We start from the raw sequence: 14,851 nt of genomic DNA, 5'->3' as shown, positions 1-14,851 counted from the left end.
GAAAATGACCATTGCAATATATGCTAAAAAATTAGTGATTTTTGGGTCAACTTTGCAAGTCAAATAATCAGCAACACCTTCATGGCAGTTTGAGTTGACATCACCCAGAGGTTCTCTGCACTAGGTCTAATATTTTCTACTGTTAATTACCATATTGCTGGAATTTACTGTCCTAACTATGTATGAAAAAAGGTGTTAAAATAAAACATGCACAACCCTACTCATTTTAGTACTTGTTCCCCTTACATAAGACCTGAAGTTTATCCTTAATATGCAAAACCTAAATATAAAAAGCTTCTTAAGCATAAAAGCACTTTTTATATAAAGCAGTATTTTCCTATTTGTGATAGTTGAAACTGATCTTGACTACTGTTCCAAGTCTAGTTCAACAGCATCTATAACTTAAATCCACTTCTCTATTGATATAAAATACTGACAAAATGCAACAGAGCAAAAGTACATGAAACATTCAGTACAAAGGATTTACACACAATTCAGTGCCAAAGCATCAAATATAAGAATACCCATCACTACTGAGAAACTAACATTTTGACTCGAGAAACCATTCTAAATTGCTTGAATATAACTGTTGCCTATTAATGAAGTGATCAGTCATTACTCAAAAGAAGGTAACTGTACATAAACTTAAAAAAAAAAAAAAAAAATTGTTGATTAAATGTATTGGCTTGAGGTACCTCTACCATATATATCAATAGTGGTAAGCCGTGGCAATGCACACAGAACAACTCTGGGCTGTCTCCATAACGTGTTCACAGAACCACAGACCTTGGAGAGCACCTACTTCCAATACCCCTGCCATCGCCAGGGACACCTTCCACTGCGCCAGATGCTCAAAGCTCCATCCAACCCAGCCTCAAACACTTTCAGGTATGAAGCATTCACAGCTTTTCTGAGGAACCTTTTCCAGTGCCTCAGCACCCACGTAGTGAAAAATTTCTTTCTAATAACTAATCTAAATCATAGAATATCATTAGTTGGATAGGACCTATAAGGATCATTGAGCCCAACTCCAGGCTCTACACAGGACACCCCAATAATCACAACAATGTGCCTGAGAGCATTGTCCAAACACTTTCTGAACTCTGTCAGGCTTGGTGCTGTCATCACAGCACAAGGTTCCCTGGAGAACCTGTTCCAGTGCCCAGCCACACTCTGGGTGAAGAAACGTTTTCTAATATCCAATCTAAACCTCCTCTATAATGCCATTTTTCAGCTCCTGTCACTGGTCATCAGTGAGAAGAGATCAGTGTCAGCCCCTCTGTTTCCCCCTGTGAGGAAGCTGTAGACCATGATGAGGTGTTGCCTCAGCCTCCTCTTCTCCAGACCAAGTGACCTCAGCTGCTCTTCACACAGCTTTTCCTCTATATCCTTCACCATCTCTATGGCACCCTTTAGACTCTCCGTAATAGTTTAGAATCTTTCTTACATTGTGTTGCTAAAAGCTGCCCTCAGCATCCGAGGTGAGGCCACCCCAGTGCAGAGCAGAGCGGGACAATCCCCTCCCTTGCCCGGCTGGCGATGCTGTGCCTAATGCCCCCCAAGGACACTGTTGGCCCTCCTGGCTGCCAGGGCACTGCTGGTTCCTGTACCCACCCTCTTTCAATTTAGAGAATTACAGAATAATCAAGGCTGAAAGAGACCTTCAAGAACATCTGTTCAACCACTAAACCAGCATGACCATTATCACCTCTAAACGATATCCCTTAGTGTCACACCCAGACCATTTCCAGAAATGGTGACTCTACTAACTTATTCTAATGCTTATTCCACACTTGCAGTGAAAAAATATTGTCTAATATCCAATCTGAACCTTCTCTGGCACCACTTGAGACCATTTCCTCCTGTCCTTATACTTGAGACCTGTCAGAAGAGATTGGCCCCCACTCCACTACAACCTCCTTTCATGTAGTTGTAGAGAGCCATGCAGTCCCCCTGAGCCTCCTCTTCTCCAAACTAAACAGTTCCAGCCCCCTGATTTCCTTTGTGGCCCTCCTCTGGACCTAATTCAAGTGGTCCACATCCTCCTTTTGATGGTGGCCCCAGAGCTGGATGGAGGATGCAGGTGGGGTCTCATGAGAGTAGAGGGGGAGAATCACCTTCTTGCCCTGCTGGCCACACTCCTTTGGATGCAGCCCAGGATAAAATTGGCATTCCGTGCTGCAAATGCACATTGACATGTCATGTTCAGCTTCTCATCCGCTGATCCCCCAAGACCCCTTCTGCAGGGTTGCTCTCAATCCATTCTCCATTCACCCTGTATCCATGTTTGCGATTGCCCCAACCCAACTGCAGAGCCCTGTACTTGCCTTTGTTGACCTCCATGAGGTTTGCACTGGCCCAGCTCTCAAGCCTGTCCAGGTCCCTCTGGATGCCATCCCTTCCCTGCAGCGTGTCACTGCCCCACACAGCCTGGTGCTTCAGTGGACTTGCTGAGGTGTGCTCAATCCCACTGTTCATGTCACCAACAGAGAATTCAAAATGTGCTGGTCCCAGTATCGATCCCTGAGGAATGCCACTTGGCACCGATCTCCACATGGACTTTGAGCTGTTGACTGCATCTTTTGAGTGCAACCACACAGACAATTCCTTATCCGCTGGGTAGTTCATCCATCAATCCATGTTTCCCCAGTTTAGAGATGAGAATGTCATGTAGGACAGGATCAAAAGCTTTTCCGAAGTCCAGGTAGATGACATCAACCATTCACTCTTCCCTTATCCATCGAAACTATAACTCAGACACAGAAGGCCACCAAATTGGTCTGGCATGATCTGCCCTTGGTGAAGTCATGTTGACTGTCACCAATGACCTCCTTATTTTCCAATGTGCTCCAGCAGAGTCTCCAGGAGCATTTGATCAATGACCTTACTGAGCATGAGGTGAGACTGACTAGCCTGTAGTACTCCAGATCTTTTCTTTTTCCTTTTTTAAAAATGGTGGTTATGTTTCCCCTTTTCAGTCACTGGAACTTCAATGGATTGTCGTAACTTCAAAAATATGATGAATAGTGCCTTAGCCACTTTCTCCACCAGTTCCTTCAGGACAGTTGAATATATCCCAGCAGGTCCCATGGACTCATGCCCTTTCAGGTTCCTTAGATGGTCTCAAACGTGATCTTCTCCTACAGCCAGTGATTCTATATTCTCCCAGTTCCTGCCTTTGCCTTCTGCAATTCAGCCAATGTGGCTGGAGGACTTGCCAGTGAAGACTGAGGAAAAAAAGTAATCAAGTACTTTGGCCTTCTCCATGTCCCAGGTAACCAGGTCTCCTGCTTCCTTCTGGAGAGGACCCACATTTTCCCTAATCTTCTTTTTATCATTGACATACTGAGAGAAGTTTCTCTTGTTGCCCTTGACAGCCCTCAGCAAGCTTAATTCTATCACTGCTTTAGCTTTCCTAATCTGACCCCTGGCTGCTCACACAATCTCTCTGTATTCCTCCCAGGCTACTTTTCCCTGCTTCCACCCTCTGTAGGTTTTATTTTGTGCCTGAATTTGTCCAGAAACTCCTTGTTCATCCTTGAAGGCCTCCTGGAACTTCTGCCTGACTTCCTCTTTGTTAGGATGCATTGCCTCTGACCGAGAAGATATGATCCTTGAATATTAAGCAGATTTCTTGGGCCCCTCTTCCCTATGCAAGTCTTTATCCCACAGTACTCTACCATTATGTTGTCCCTTCAACAGTTGAGTGGCCCTTCAACACATGAGGACCAGCGCTTGGGAACATGAGGCTGCTCCTATCTGTCTACAGAGGGCCTCATCTACTTGGTCTTCCTGTTCAGATCCCCTCTGCAATGTCACCTGTCTTCCCTTTGATCGTGATCTGTAAGCTTGCAGTTGGCTCTCCATGGATCATCAGGCAGAGCTCCATGCACTCCAATTGGTAACTGACACAGCAGGCAACATCCTCTGCTTGTCTCCTCTGCCTGCTTTTCTAAACAGCCTTGATCATTCCATTCCAACACTCAGTCATAGGAGTCATCTCTGCAACTGGTAAGGCCATAGCCCTGCAGGCATGCACAGGTTTCAAACTCAATTTCATTTATTCTCCATGCTAAATGCATTAGCACAGAGGTACTTAAAATAGGTCCTTGATGAAGGATGAAGCCAACTTACTGGCTTGAGCAGCTGGGTACCCTTTGTGCTGCTCTTCACATGCTCTCCTGCTGACCTGGGATCTCTCTCCAAGCTCTGGGCATCTCTTGCTGGCCCTGGGATCAAACTGGTAGGAGTGGAACAAACTGAGGTTTCTTTCCTCCAGCAATTTCCACCTAAAGCCCTCTTCACCAGCTTGGCAAGCCTATGACTGAAGATGCTCCTCTTCCACTCTGACAGATGGACCCCATCAGCCCGCAGTAGAGCAGGTATCATGGATTGCTTCAATACAGATTTGAAATTCTATATATAGTGTATATTAATAGTTTAAATTAGGAGTATCTAGAATTTTGCATAAGTGCATGTTTGGATGTTTCATGAATGACTAGTGATCTAGGAATGACATTTGATAATGCAATATTAGAAGAGATTTTTTTATTCACAGTGTTGATTATGTTATTGCTGGCCTGTATTTGATGAGAAGACATACAGCTAGTAAAGGCTGGAATTCAGAAGTTCAAAGATTTACAAATCTAAAAATAAGTAAGAATTAAAGCATTAAAAAACCCAGAAATTTTTGCATTTGTGGAGTATATTCCCATTTGGAATACTCCCACTGCCACAATTTCACCTGCTGATAATAGGTCAATGTGGTGGCAACACAAGAAAACAGAAAAAATAATGGTAGGAGGAACTGGAATATAGTGTATGAAAGAGCAAATCTACATAAGACTTGCTAGTCATTAAATGTGTTTATAATTGCACTTTTAATGCTTTACAGTTTGCCAGACAACTGCTCTTTCACAGGCTGTGACAAAATAAAAGATTTGACCAGAATTTCAGTTAGTTCTCAGTGTTATCTCAGTCTTTATATCCCAGCAACCATATTTTCCAGAGTTAACTTTATATAACAAAGACTGCATAATATGTGTCTTAACTTGCTTCATACAGTAATGACTGTGAAACATTTATCTTTAGAAAAGTAGAAGTGTCAGGTAAGGAAATAATTGGGAATGCAACACAAGCAGTAATTTAATTCTGAATATACCACATATAAACAAATGTGGTTTCTTATTTTGTCTATCAAATTTCTCATTCATTAGAACCTTTGTATTTGAGCTGAAATCGAAAGAGTTTGATTTTATTTGCGTTTAACAAAAAAATTTATCTCTTGTTTAGCAGATCTGATTTCAAAATCAGCTTCAGTACCAATTAACCCTGCACATGTGATTAGTTCAGCACGCCAATTACAAAATATTCAAGCATGGAATATTAACTGCAGATTTTTACTTTACTTCCACCATACAGTTCTGTCAGAATTTTAATAGCTACTAAAGTTACATTTCATCATACATTATGAAACACAACAGATACAACTGCAGACATGAACTACAATTTATTTCTTTACTCAAGATGATTCTGTAATATCCTCTGCTCCTGCCTATTCACACCTGCTCTTTGACTGGAAAATTTCCAGACACTTGCCTTCAAGTGTCACTTCTTTGCTGTGAATTCACAGAGAGCAAGCAAGCAGGGGGAAAAAGAAATCACAAAAAAACCCACTGTAAGTAGCGCTAATCACTTTGGAAAGTACACTTAACACATTGAATATACTTAAAAATTAGTTAGGAAGTTTATAAAAGCCATTAATTTAATACAGAAATGGATAACTCTTCAGAGAAAATACCACACCTAATTTTAAAAAAGGTTAAGACACTGATGCACATTACTTTATTATTTCACTGCAACATTTTTCAGAAGGTTTTAAGTAGCATGGAACAGACAGTGATCAGTTTAGGTTTTACTTCATTATTTGCATAATTAAAATGAACCAGCCATGAACTCAAATTGAAATTTTATCCAGATCCAACTGAAATAATGGGTATGCTGCAACTGACCTCAAAGCATAAAGAATCATGCCCCTCATTAGGAAAGATTGGTGTAAATTATCAAAAACAAGAGAATACTAAAATTAAATAGATATGATGTTGCCACTGAAAGAATGAATTTACAACCAGTGTCCTAGTTAAAACCATGTTTTTAATGTACTCTTATATATAACCAATCTAATAAAAGGTAGCTGTAAAGCTGAGCTAAATAGCCCAGACTCATGTTTAAAATGTGAAGCAAACATGAAAATATAGTACATATTCATGTGTGGCAAGAGACAGAATTTATGCAACAGATCACAGACAAAATCCAAAATTGGTGAAAATCCAGCAAATAAACTGGCTGGATATGTTCTTCTGGATTGTTAAGAATGAGAAACAAAATACTCACTAACAAATGTATTATTCTGCCAGTCATTGTAGGTTATGAAAATAGTAACAGCCTCAATATTATACTTGAGCAAGAGAAGGCAAGAACATAGAAGGTAAGGATTCTACTTAGACTATGAAGAAAACTTAAAAATGAGAGATTTTTAAACAAGTGTGTGTACTTCATTAAAAAAAAGAAAGCAAATTACAACATTTCAAACTGCTAGAAAGCCCTTTGTCAGATATCTGGCCAAGCAGTAACTGAGTGTTCTAGCAGATATCCCAAACTATTACCACCAAACATTTCCTGGAAAAACTACAATTTGAATAGTTTTATGACCCTTTGTGCAACTCAGAAGGTGAATGCCTGGAGAAAGAAAAGGGGGGGGGGGAGAGGGAGGGGTTGGAATAGAGCATAAAAAAGTATTTCTCACTGGATTTTTTTCTTTCTCTAGTAAGTCTAGTGCATGGAAACATTTATTTGTAAACTACAGAAGACATTAATATATCATTACTCTCAACAGCATATGTAGTTTGGCATTTTATAGGTTTATCCTGATGCATTTTTAATTGCCAGAAGTTTCATTTCCACATTTAGAGGAAGACTTTAACTGGGGCAGTTATGAGTTGCATTGTTTATCCTGTGTGCTGGTAGATATTCTCAAGTTTTCCAATTCAGAAAATCATCAGGCGTGTAACCAGCTCCCCTCAGTGAGCACATCTTAAGATAAGCTTGTGGAATTACACTCAAAATTTCTGTCTTCAGTTGAGAGAGGAGGACATTATTTTTACTAAGTCTTTTTATTCTGTATCATTTATTTTAATCAATCTAATAAAAAATATTAAAAAGAAAAAAACGTTCAGACTTCAAGTCAGAGCATAAAAATCTGAGCTCTACTCCACGACATTGGTCACTCTTCTGGATTTGGTATTAAGTAAAGCACACTTTGAACACATTTTGTCCATCTGGAATGGATTAGGCAAACTCTGGGTATACCTCATACCTTTTCCATCCTTTCACCCTCACAGACTCAAATTTTATAAATTAAATCAGAATACACATCTTGTAGCTAACCAACTGTACACTAAGAGTCAAATAATGTCATCAGAAATTAAAAACAACAGCCTTTTTATTGATTAGAAAACATTCCACTCACACGTTGTGCTTGTTAATTAGCTGTAAATAACCTGCTGGTTGACATTTGCCATGCAATAAGGAGTTTTTCAGATTCACATTCTAGCTACTTTATTGTTCCACATGCGTTCTCTCAAATCCCACAGAGTCTATTTGATTCCTTTCAGCTACAAAATCTAGGAATAAAGTTTAAAGAGAAAATTTACCCTAATCTATCCCTCAAAAAAAAAAGCCAAAAGCCAAAAACCAAAGAAAAAAAACCCCAAAAAAAAAAGCACTAACAAAAAACATTCTCAGCCAAGAGTGGACACCTGAACAATATTTCCAACCTTATTCTGCTAACATGAGGTGGGGGAGTAAAAAAACCCACCCAACAAGATTATGACTGTCACAGAAAGGGGAATTACATAATATGCCAAGGGGTTTTATTAATTCCCAACTCCTTGCTGTTTTCTTCTGTTGCCTGTGTTATCTATTGATTTCTATCATGTCACAGCCTACAGACTCTCACCTCACAAAAAGACATACAGAAAATGGATAACAGAGAATTCTTCCCTGCAATCTTTGAATAGGTTTATCCCCGCCACAGCACTTGCAATCTTGGAACATGGCTATAGACCCAGATTTACCTAAAGTGAATCATCTACACACAGATCATGTATTGCTGTAATGGCTCACAATTGTTATGCTGCATGTCTCAGTCACAATTTCTCTTTTGTCAATCTTAGCGTCATCATTCCAAAGAATATGCCTTAGGAGATAGCAAAGACCCCAAACATGGTTTTGACACACAAGTAAGAATATAAAAGCTATGACAGTGGTGCCATATCTAGCAACATGACTGATTCAAGTGGTCAGTAGCAGGTCTCTAAAAAGGAGTGTAAGGAATACACCCTGTATAGAAACCTTGTTGTTAATATTCCTGTGTGAAGCACCATACACAAAATAAAATGCCTCACTTTCTTCAGTCTGCTGAGCAGAGCCCTAGTACATTGCAGTTTTGTTAGAGTTTTTTTCCCAAATACATAATTTTGAATATGCAGATACATTTTTTCCTCTTAGATCCCTTCAATTCCCTGAAAACAAAGATGAATGGGAATTTAGTGCTATTATTTGGAAAGCTGGCTCCTTATACTTTATATATCTGCAGAGACAGATACTAAGGGCAATATACGCCTTTTTTTTTTGAAAATCAGCTTTTCAAACCTCTCCCTCAGTGAAGTAATCTTACACATGTGGTCACAAGAAAACTAAGTCAATGTACACTGTTACAATTTTTGCACAAAAATCAAATAAGGAAACAGAGTCTCCTGTCGGGGGCTTAAATTCATTTCAAGGAACTTCAGTAGAACAAACTAAAAGGCTACACAATAAACAAGGGTGAAAACTGCTTAATGGACTTCAGAGTCAAGTAAGAAACAAGACACAGAATTACTGCTTGAAATTGGAGCTCTTCTCACTAACAGAGGAATTAGCCACAGGATGAGGATCAGAGACAAGGCTTCATGAGAACAGAAGTGCTTCAAGATCTACAGATTTATTGGACAAAGCTAGGAAATTGTGCTCACAGACCAGGGTCAGAGTGCCTTGTATAAAAGAGGAATCTTTGCAAGAAGTTAAGACGCAAAGTGGAAGAAAAGTGGAAAGTTAAGAAGAAAAGTGGAAAAATGCCTCAGAAAATAAGTATAACAATCTTGGACCTACAGCAGAAAAGGAATGCGCAGAGTCCTGGCTGGTTGGCCTCACCTCACTACCAAATGCCTTAACTAGTGCAGAACCTGATGTGGTAATGTTACTTACTATTACAGAATAAAAATATATTACTAACCTTTAGGCAACTGACATGAAAAATGGCAACAATGTCCATTAAACGAATTTCCTTTTAGGACTGCTATCTGGACAATGCAACTACAAAACCCTCCCCGGCTGCCTAAAAACTCTTAAAGTTATTAAAAAAATGAAAGGCATGATTGTGGTCAGCTCTACACAGGTATGCAAAATGAAACAAGAAACGTTTTGTTCCTCTTGAGTATCTACAGCAATGTCAGAAACATTTCTGTTCTTAGAACCACAGGACTTACAAGGAGTTTAGAATTGCTGCCATTTAAATATACTTTCTGGCCCCTAAGAAAAACAGGCAGCATTGGCCTACACATTGGATGCATCTCACAGACAAATGAAAGTGCCCCTTACCCGTAAGGGCACGTGAATGAGGAACCGACTGAAGCACTTTGAAGTTAATCTTATATATATATATCTACAATAAACATAAACCAGTTCTGTAAAATTCTCTCCTTGAAAGAATTGAAAAAACCACCAACTGCGTAACAATGCCAATGCCTCCCATATGGGCTTCAATAGCATTGCTAGAGAAATGCCACATACTAACAGTGGTGTTAATGCTAACAGCAGCCATACCACACTGCTTGGCAATACACCTACTTAATGAGTTACAAGTACAGTGATACCTGGCAAAAATATAAGTGTCTATTAAGAAAGAGCTCATTCACTGTCTCGCGGTATTAACATATACAAACCCACTTAAGACCCAGACAAATAGAAAAAATATACCATCTGTGGTACTGAACATTTTTACCCTCATCAGTACAACTGCAAATCCAGGTGTATTTGACTTAATCAATAAAAACATCTTACAGCTCTGATTCTTTATTCAATCAAATAAGGATTCTTCCAACAGTATCAGTTCAGTGGGGCTGTGGAATTAATTGTTGCTAAAGTAGTAAACCACTCGTGAACTTAAGTGGATTTCAATCCAAGTAAAAGATTTTTGTATTTCAAGGTATTTTAAGTCAAGAATTTCAGAAGGTGAATCTACAAAAAACCACACAGGTTTGCAGTCTTAAAATTAATTCTAGTAAGCGTTTTGCAAGGAATGTTCCCATAAAAGCACCCTAGCTGCAAGGAGATCTTAACGCTTTTGTCAAGTGTAGTGAACTTGTATTCTTCTTAAAACGTAAAACAAACCCATGGTGTGTGAACTACCAACAGTAGATGACATTTCATTCAGGAATTTTTGAGAAGTACTGTCTCCTTAAGTGAATGAGGTTTCAAATGTTTCTCTGTTTAAAACAATTGCATTTCAAAGACCAGATTCTGTCGTTTAAAGATACACACCTCAACTTCCCCCTGAAACCTTCCTTTCTATGGCCTGTCTGGTACGCCTTTTTACTTGATCTACTAACACACCAGGAGGCAAGGTAATCTTCCTCTCAGCAGCAAAACACTATTGGTGCAAAGTTTAGAGAGTCAGTCACACATCCTTTGGATAAACAACTATTTAGTACCTGGACAAATCAAACTAACTCTCTTGAGCTACAGAGAAATGTAGCACTAGAGAATTCCTACAGCTTAAAAGAAAAACAAAAGGCATTTAAAAAAATTTTTCACCTTCTCAATCCTGATATAAAGTGTAACCTAGAATCCAACCCTCTGGCCCTTACCATTCTGTGCAGGTACATAGGAAAAGGAATAGTTCTGTTCATAAGGTATAGTTAACAAAGGTATTGCTAAGGAATACCACAATTCCTACTTTATGATCTTAAGGATCAAGAGAAGGAAGCAACTGATTGAAATGGAAGAGGAGCTCTGTTCAAAGTATTAGTAAAAATAAAGTAACAGCTGTGCTCTGTAGCTCTTAAGTTTTGTGGACTTGCAATCTATGGAGACCCTATTTCTTAAAAGAGTTCCTGAAGAAACAAAAAGAGGAAGCAGCCTAACAGGGAAGATAAAAAAAAAAAAAACAAATCGCCAAATAAGAACTAATTTCAAAAAGGCAAATTGATACTTCTACACCAGGGTGGGATGCACAAGCCTCAAAATTTACAGTGGCTTTCAAAATTAATTATCTGACAATCTGACATTATGCTAAAAAGCAAGATTATCACATAATGGTGCAGGAACACAGGAACCAAATGCAAGAGCTTTTTTTTTTTTTACCCAAGGATTTGAGATTAGAGATCCATACAAGTTTTTCTCCTATTTTTACTATTTTGTAGCACAAAATAATTTAAAGGAATCATTAGGTTTATCTAAAATCTTCACCAAAAAAAGACAACATTGTGTTAACAGCACTACACCGTTAATCAACCTCATACTTCAAGTCTGTCTGCTGAGTATTTTACTTTCACCTGCCTCCAAGAACCCAACTGGGACAATTTCAGGATAAAACATTGAAGTCTGAGACTTAAATATTCTCTTATGGGAAAAATGTAGGTGGTACATAATATAAGGACTTACTTAGACCAGTCTCTGGCCTGCATTATTTTTAATTAGTAAATAAGAAGTTTTCTGCAACTCCCTATGCACCTAGTAAAGTATCGACCTGCAGACTGGAGGGTGGCTGCAGGACCACGACAGATAGGCCCACACGCCAGGCACCAAACACCAGGCTCTTGTCCAAAGACTGGTGGCTTAATAGGCACAGCAACGCCTCCAAGGGACTTAAGAGATCAGTTTGGCATACCTCCACTCCAGTGAGGCTACCTGGTTTTAGCATACAGCTTGTTTAGGATACAAACTATCTGCATTGATCAAGCAGACTTCCCTAGGGAACGAGCAGCCTTAATACTGTTTTTCCCAGATCAGACCATGTCATCTTTGAAAGCAACATGGAAGAATTGCAAAGAAAAGCTGACGTGTTGTCTTCATTTATGTGGTTGAAGATAATGACTCATCTTCTTAAAACCTTTGCCCCACATTTCAGATAAAGACTGTTGTTGTTGCAAACTTAAATACTTAACTAGGACTAGGTAATATTTTCAAATACATCAAATTACTTACTGAAAAATCTGGTTTTAATCAACACAAAACTATTCATAATGTTGAAGTGAAACTTCCCTACTTTCCATAAAATAGAAGTACACACAATGAGCAAAAATTGATTCCAGTGTCAAAGTCAATAAAAATGTAATTACTCCATACAAAGCAGAGCAGCATCAGTGGGACAGATTCAGGAAACTGCTTTCAAAATACTATTGGAGTGGCTAAAAAGTATCCTAATGTTTGGTAGTATAGGCTCAAATTCCTTTGGAAAGACGTGATTACTAAAGACCTCTCCAGTACATTATGAATTTAAAGAACCATAGCTATATCCTTCTCTTTCACATCTAATGCTTTAAATCTGGTTCATCAAGTGGAAGATAGACAACAAAATGAAAACAAGTATATCCCCATTTCAGTAATTCATTTAGAATTATTAAAGTTAGTGGACTTACATGTTTATATGAATATAAATTTGTCTTTACTCATTCCAACCCAAAAAAGAACTACCTATTCTTCACATAAGCTGATTCATTTTATTAGAAAGAGCCAGGATAGCTAGCAGTTTCAGTAAAAGCTTGATTTATCCACTCAAATTGATTAGTGTAGCCCTTATGATGATTTCAAGGAATTATAATTATTATATAAATAAATGAATAGAAGCATTTTGTTGTGAAAGCATATATAACTGAACCTTATAAAGGTAGGTATTACTAGCCTGCAGACACAACACTGAGGTACTTTGTTGATTTAAAATATAGGTATATACTTAGAAGTGTAAACTTCTTAGAAGTAAACTAGGAAGTTATAAAATTCTTATATCCCTTTTAAAAGACAGCATACACATGCTACATACTTAGATAATTACAGCCCCCACAATGAAGAATAAAAAAAGTCCTCAGTATTTACTGTGTTTTGATGAAAAAAAGTTATTTTCAATAGGTATTACTGATGTTCTCTCAAAATTTGCTACTTTACAGTTAGAGGCCTGAGAGTTAACACTGGCTTAAGCTTTTGTCTGGAACACAGAACTGTTCATAGCTACACTGGGAACAACCTACCTTATCAGGGAAGCCAGTACAGAATATACAGTAATAATAATAATATTAAAGCACAACTGTGACAGAAAACAACTGTGATTTGTAGTGCCAGAATAACACCAACAAAGTGTCAGGTTAGTCAGCCATAGCAGACTACATACAGAGTTGCCAATACAACTTATGCGTATGTATATTGAGGGACTGCAACTGACACAACTACATCACCCATGGATTACACTTTTTCTCTCACCTAAATTATACCAGTAAAAGTTTAATGTGTAGCAAAGCTGTAAAGACACATTCAGTTTCACAAGTCCTAGTGAAGGAATTACTTATATGCAAAAAAACTGATCATAAACAAAAGCCTTTGTGAAAAATTAAGACCTTAGAATGCAACTATTTTGTTTTTAATTTCATTCAATTTATTTGTATTAGACTTTAATCTTTTTTTATACTTCTTGAAATGTAGAAGCTTTCTGAATCACTCCAGCATTTTAACACTCTGATTTTTACTATTTAAGACCATACATAACAATTATATCTGAAATATGAATACAAAATACATGCAAGTGATTCACTAGCTTCTATTTCCTCTCAAAAATAAAAAGATTTGTTCATTATGCAAAACAAAACCAAGAAAAAACACCACCTCCCTCAGGAAAAAACCCAAACTTTCACAACTTTTATGCAAAATTATACAGAAGATGCATTATTTTAATCCTTATTTCAATTTTTCTGCAGTGAATGCAGTGATTCCAAAATAGGTTACATACAACAGAATTTGTCCTGGAAAGGAGAAATCATAATAAAAAGATCCTAATCCAAATTAGAGCTGTTGCACCTGCTGCTACTTAAACAAAACAGAAGAGAATAAATAGTGCCCTTAAACAACAGTGAGACTTATCTCCTAATAAAGTACAGTTGCCTACCCCTAACTGCAAAGGGACAGACACAAATGCCTTTATCAGGATCTCAAGATTACAGTGCAGGTTTTGTTGAATTCATCACACTAACAGTGAAATAGAAGCAAACAAATGGGCACATATGCAGGCTTTGAAACTACCTATTAAAATTGTCAGTTCTCATCTTAATTAAACATAATAAATCAAACCAGCTACAAAGTAGAGTCTCATATTGCCGGAATCTGCAAGAACCTGTTTTCAGAGAAATATACTAGTTGAAGTTCTGGCTTGAAATTCTTACAAAAACACTTTACATGGTTAACAAAACATTTTCCCTCCTGTTTTGTTCTCCACAATCTTATTAACTCTTTCCAATTATCAAAGTATAAAATGTTCAATAGGATCAATCTTTTCTACTGTAATACTTTGCATTGGCAATTATGAAGCGAAAATAACAGCAGAAGCAAGTGATTTGCAGATCTTACTCCTCCAAATTCTTAATCTAAACTTTAATAATCTGATATATTTAAGACAAGCCATCAATTAATTTTCCTCCTTTTAAGGTTACCTACCAATTATATTACTTTGCAACTAGCCTCTAGACATACATATGCTAAGAACAAG

The 14,851-nt window shown here is 37.9% G+C and overlaps 1 protein-coding gene across 1 annotated transcript in view; it reads right to left on the bottom strand.

Annotated features, from left to right (window-relative positions):
• Positions 1 to 14,851, bottom strand: part of ADAMTS6 (ADAM metallopeptidase with thrombospondin type 1 motif 6) — a 148,518-nt gene that overhangs the window by 112,652 nt on the left and 21,015 nt on the right. The window lies entirely within an intron of this gene.

Source organism: Corvus cornix, chromosome Z (genome assembly GCF_000738735.6).
Source record: "Corvus cornix cornix isolate S_Up_H32 chromosome Z, ASM73873v5, whole genome shotgun sequence".
NCBI lineage: Eukaryota > Metazoa > Chordata > Aves > Passeriformes > Corvidae > Corvus > Corvus cornix.
The sequence above is the reverse complement of the archived record's forward strand: the minus strand, read 5'-3'. Positions and strand labels throughout refer to the sequence as shown.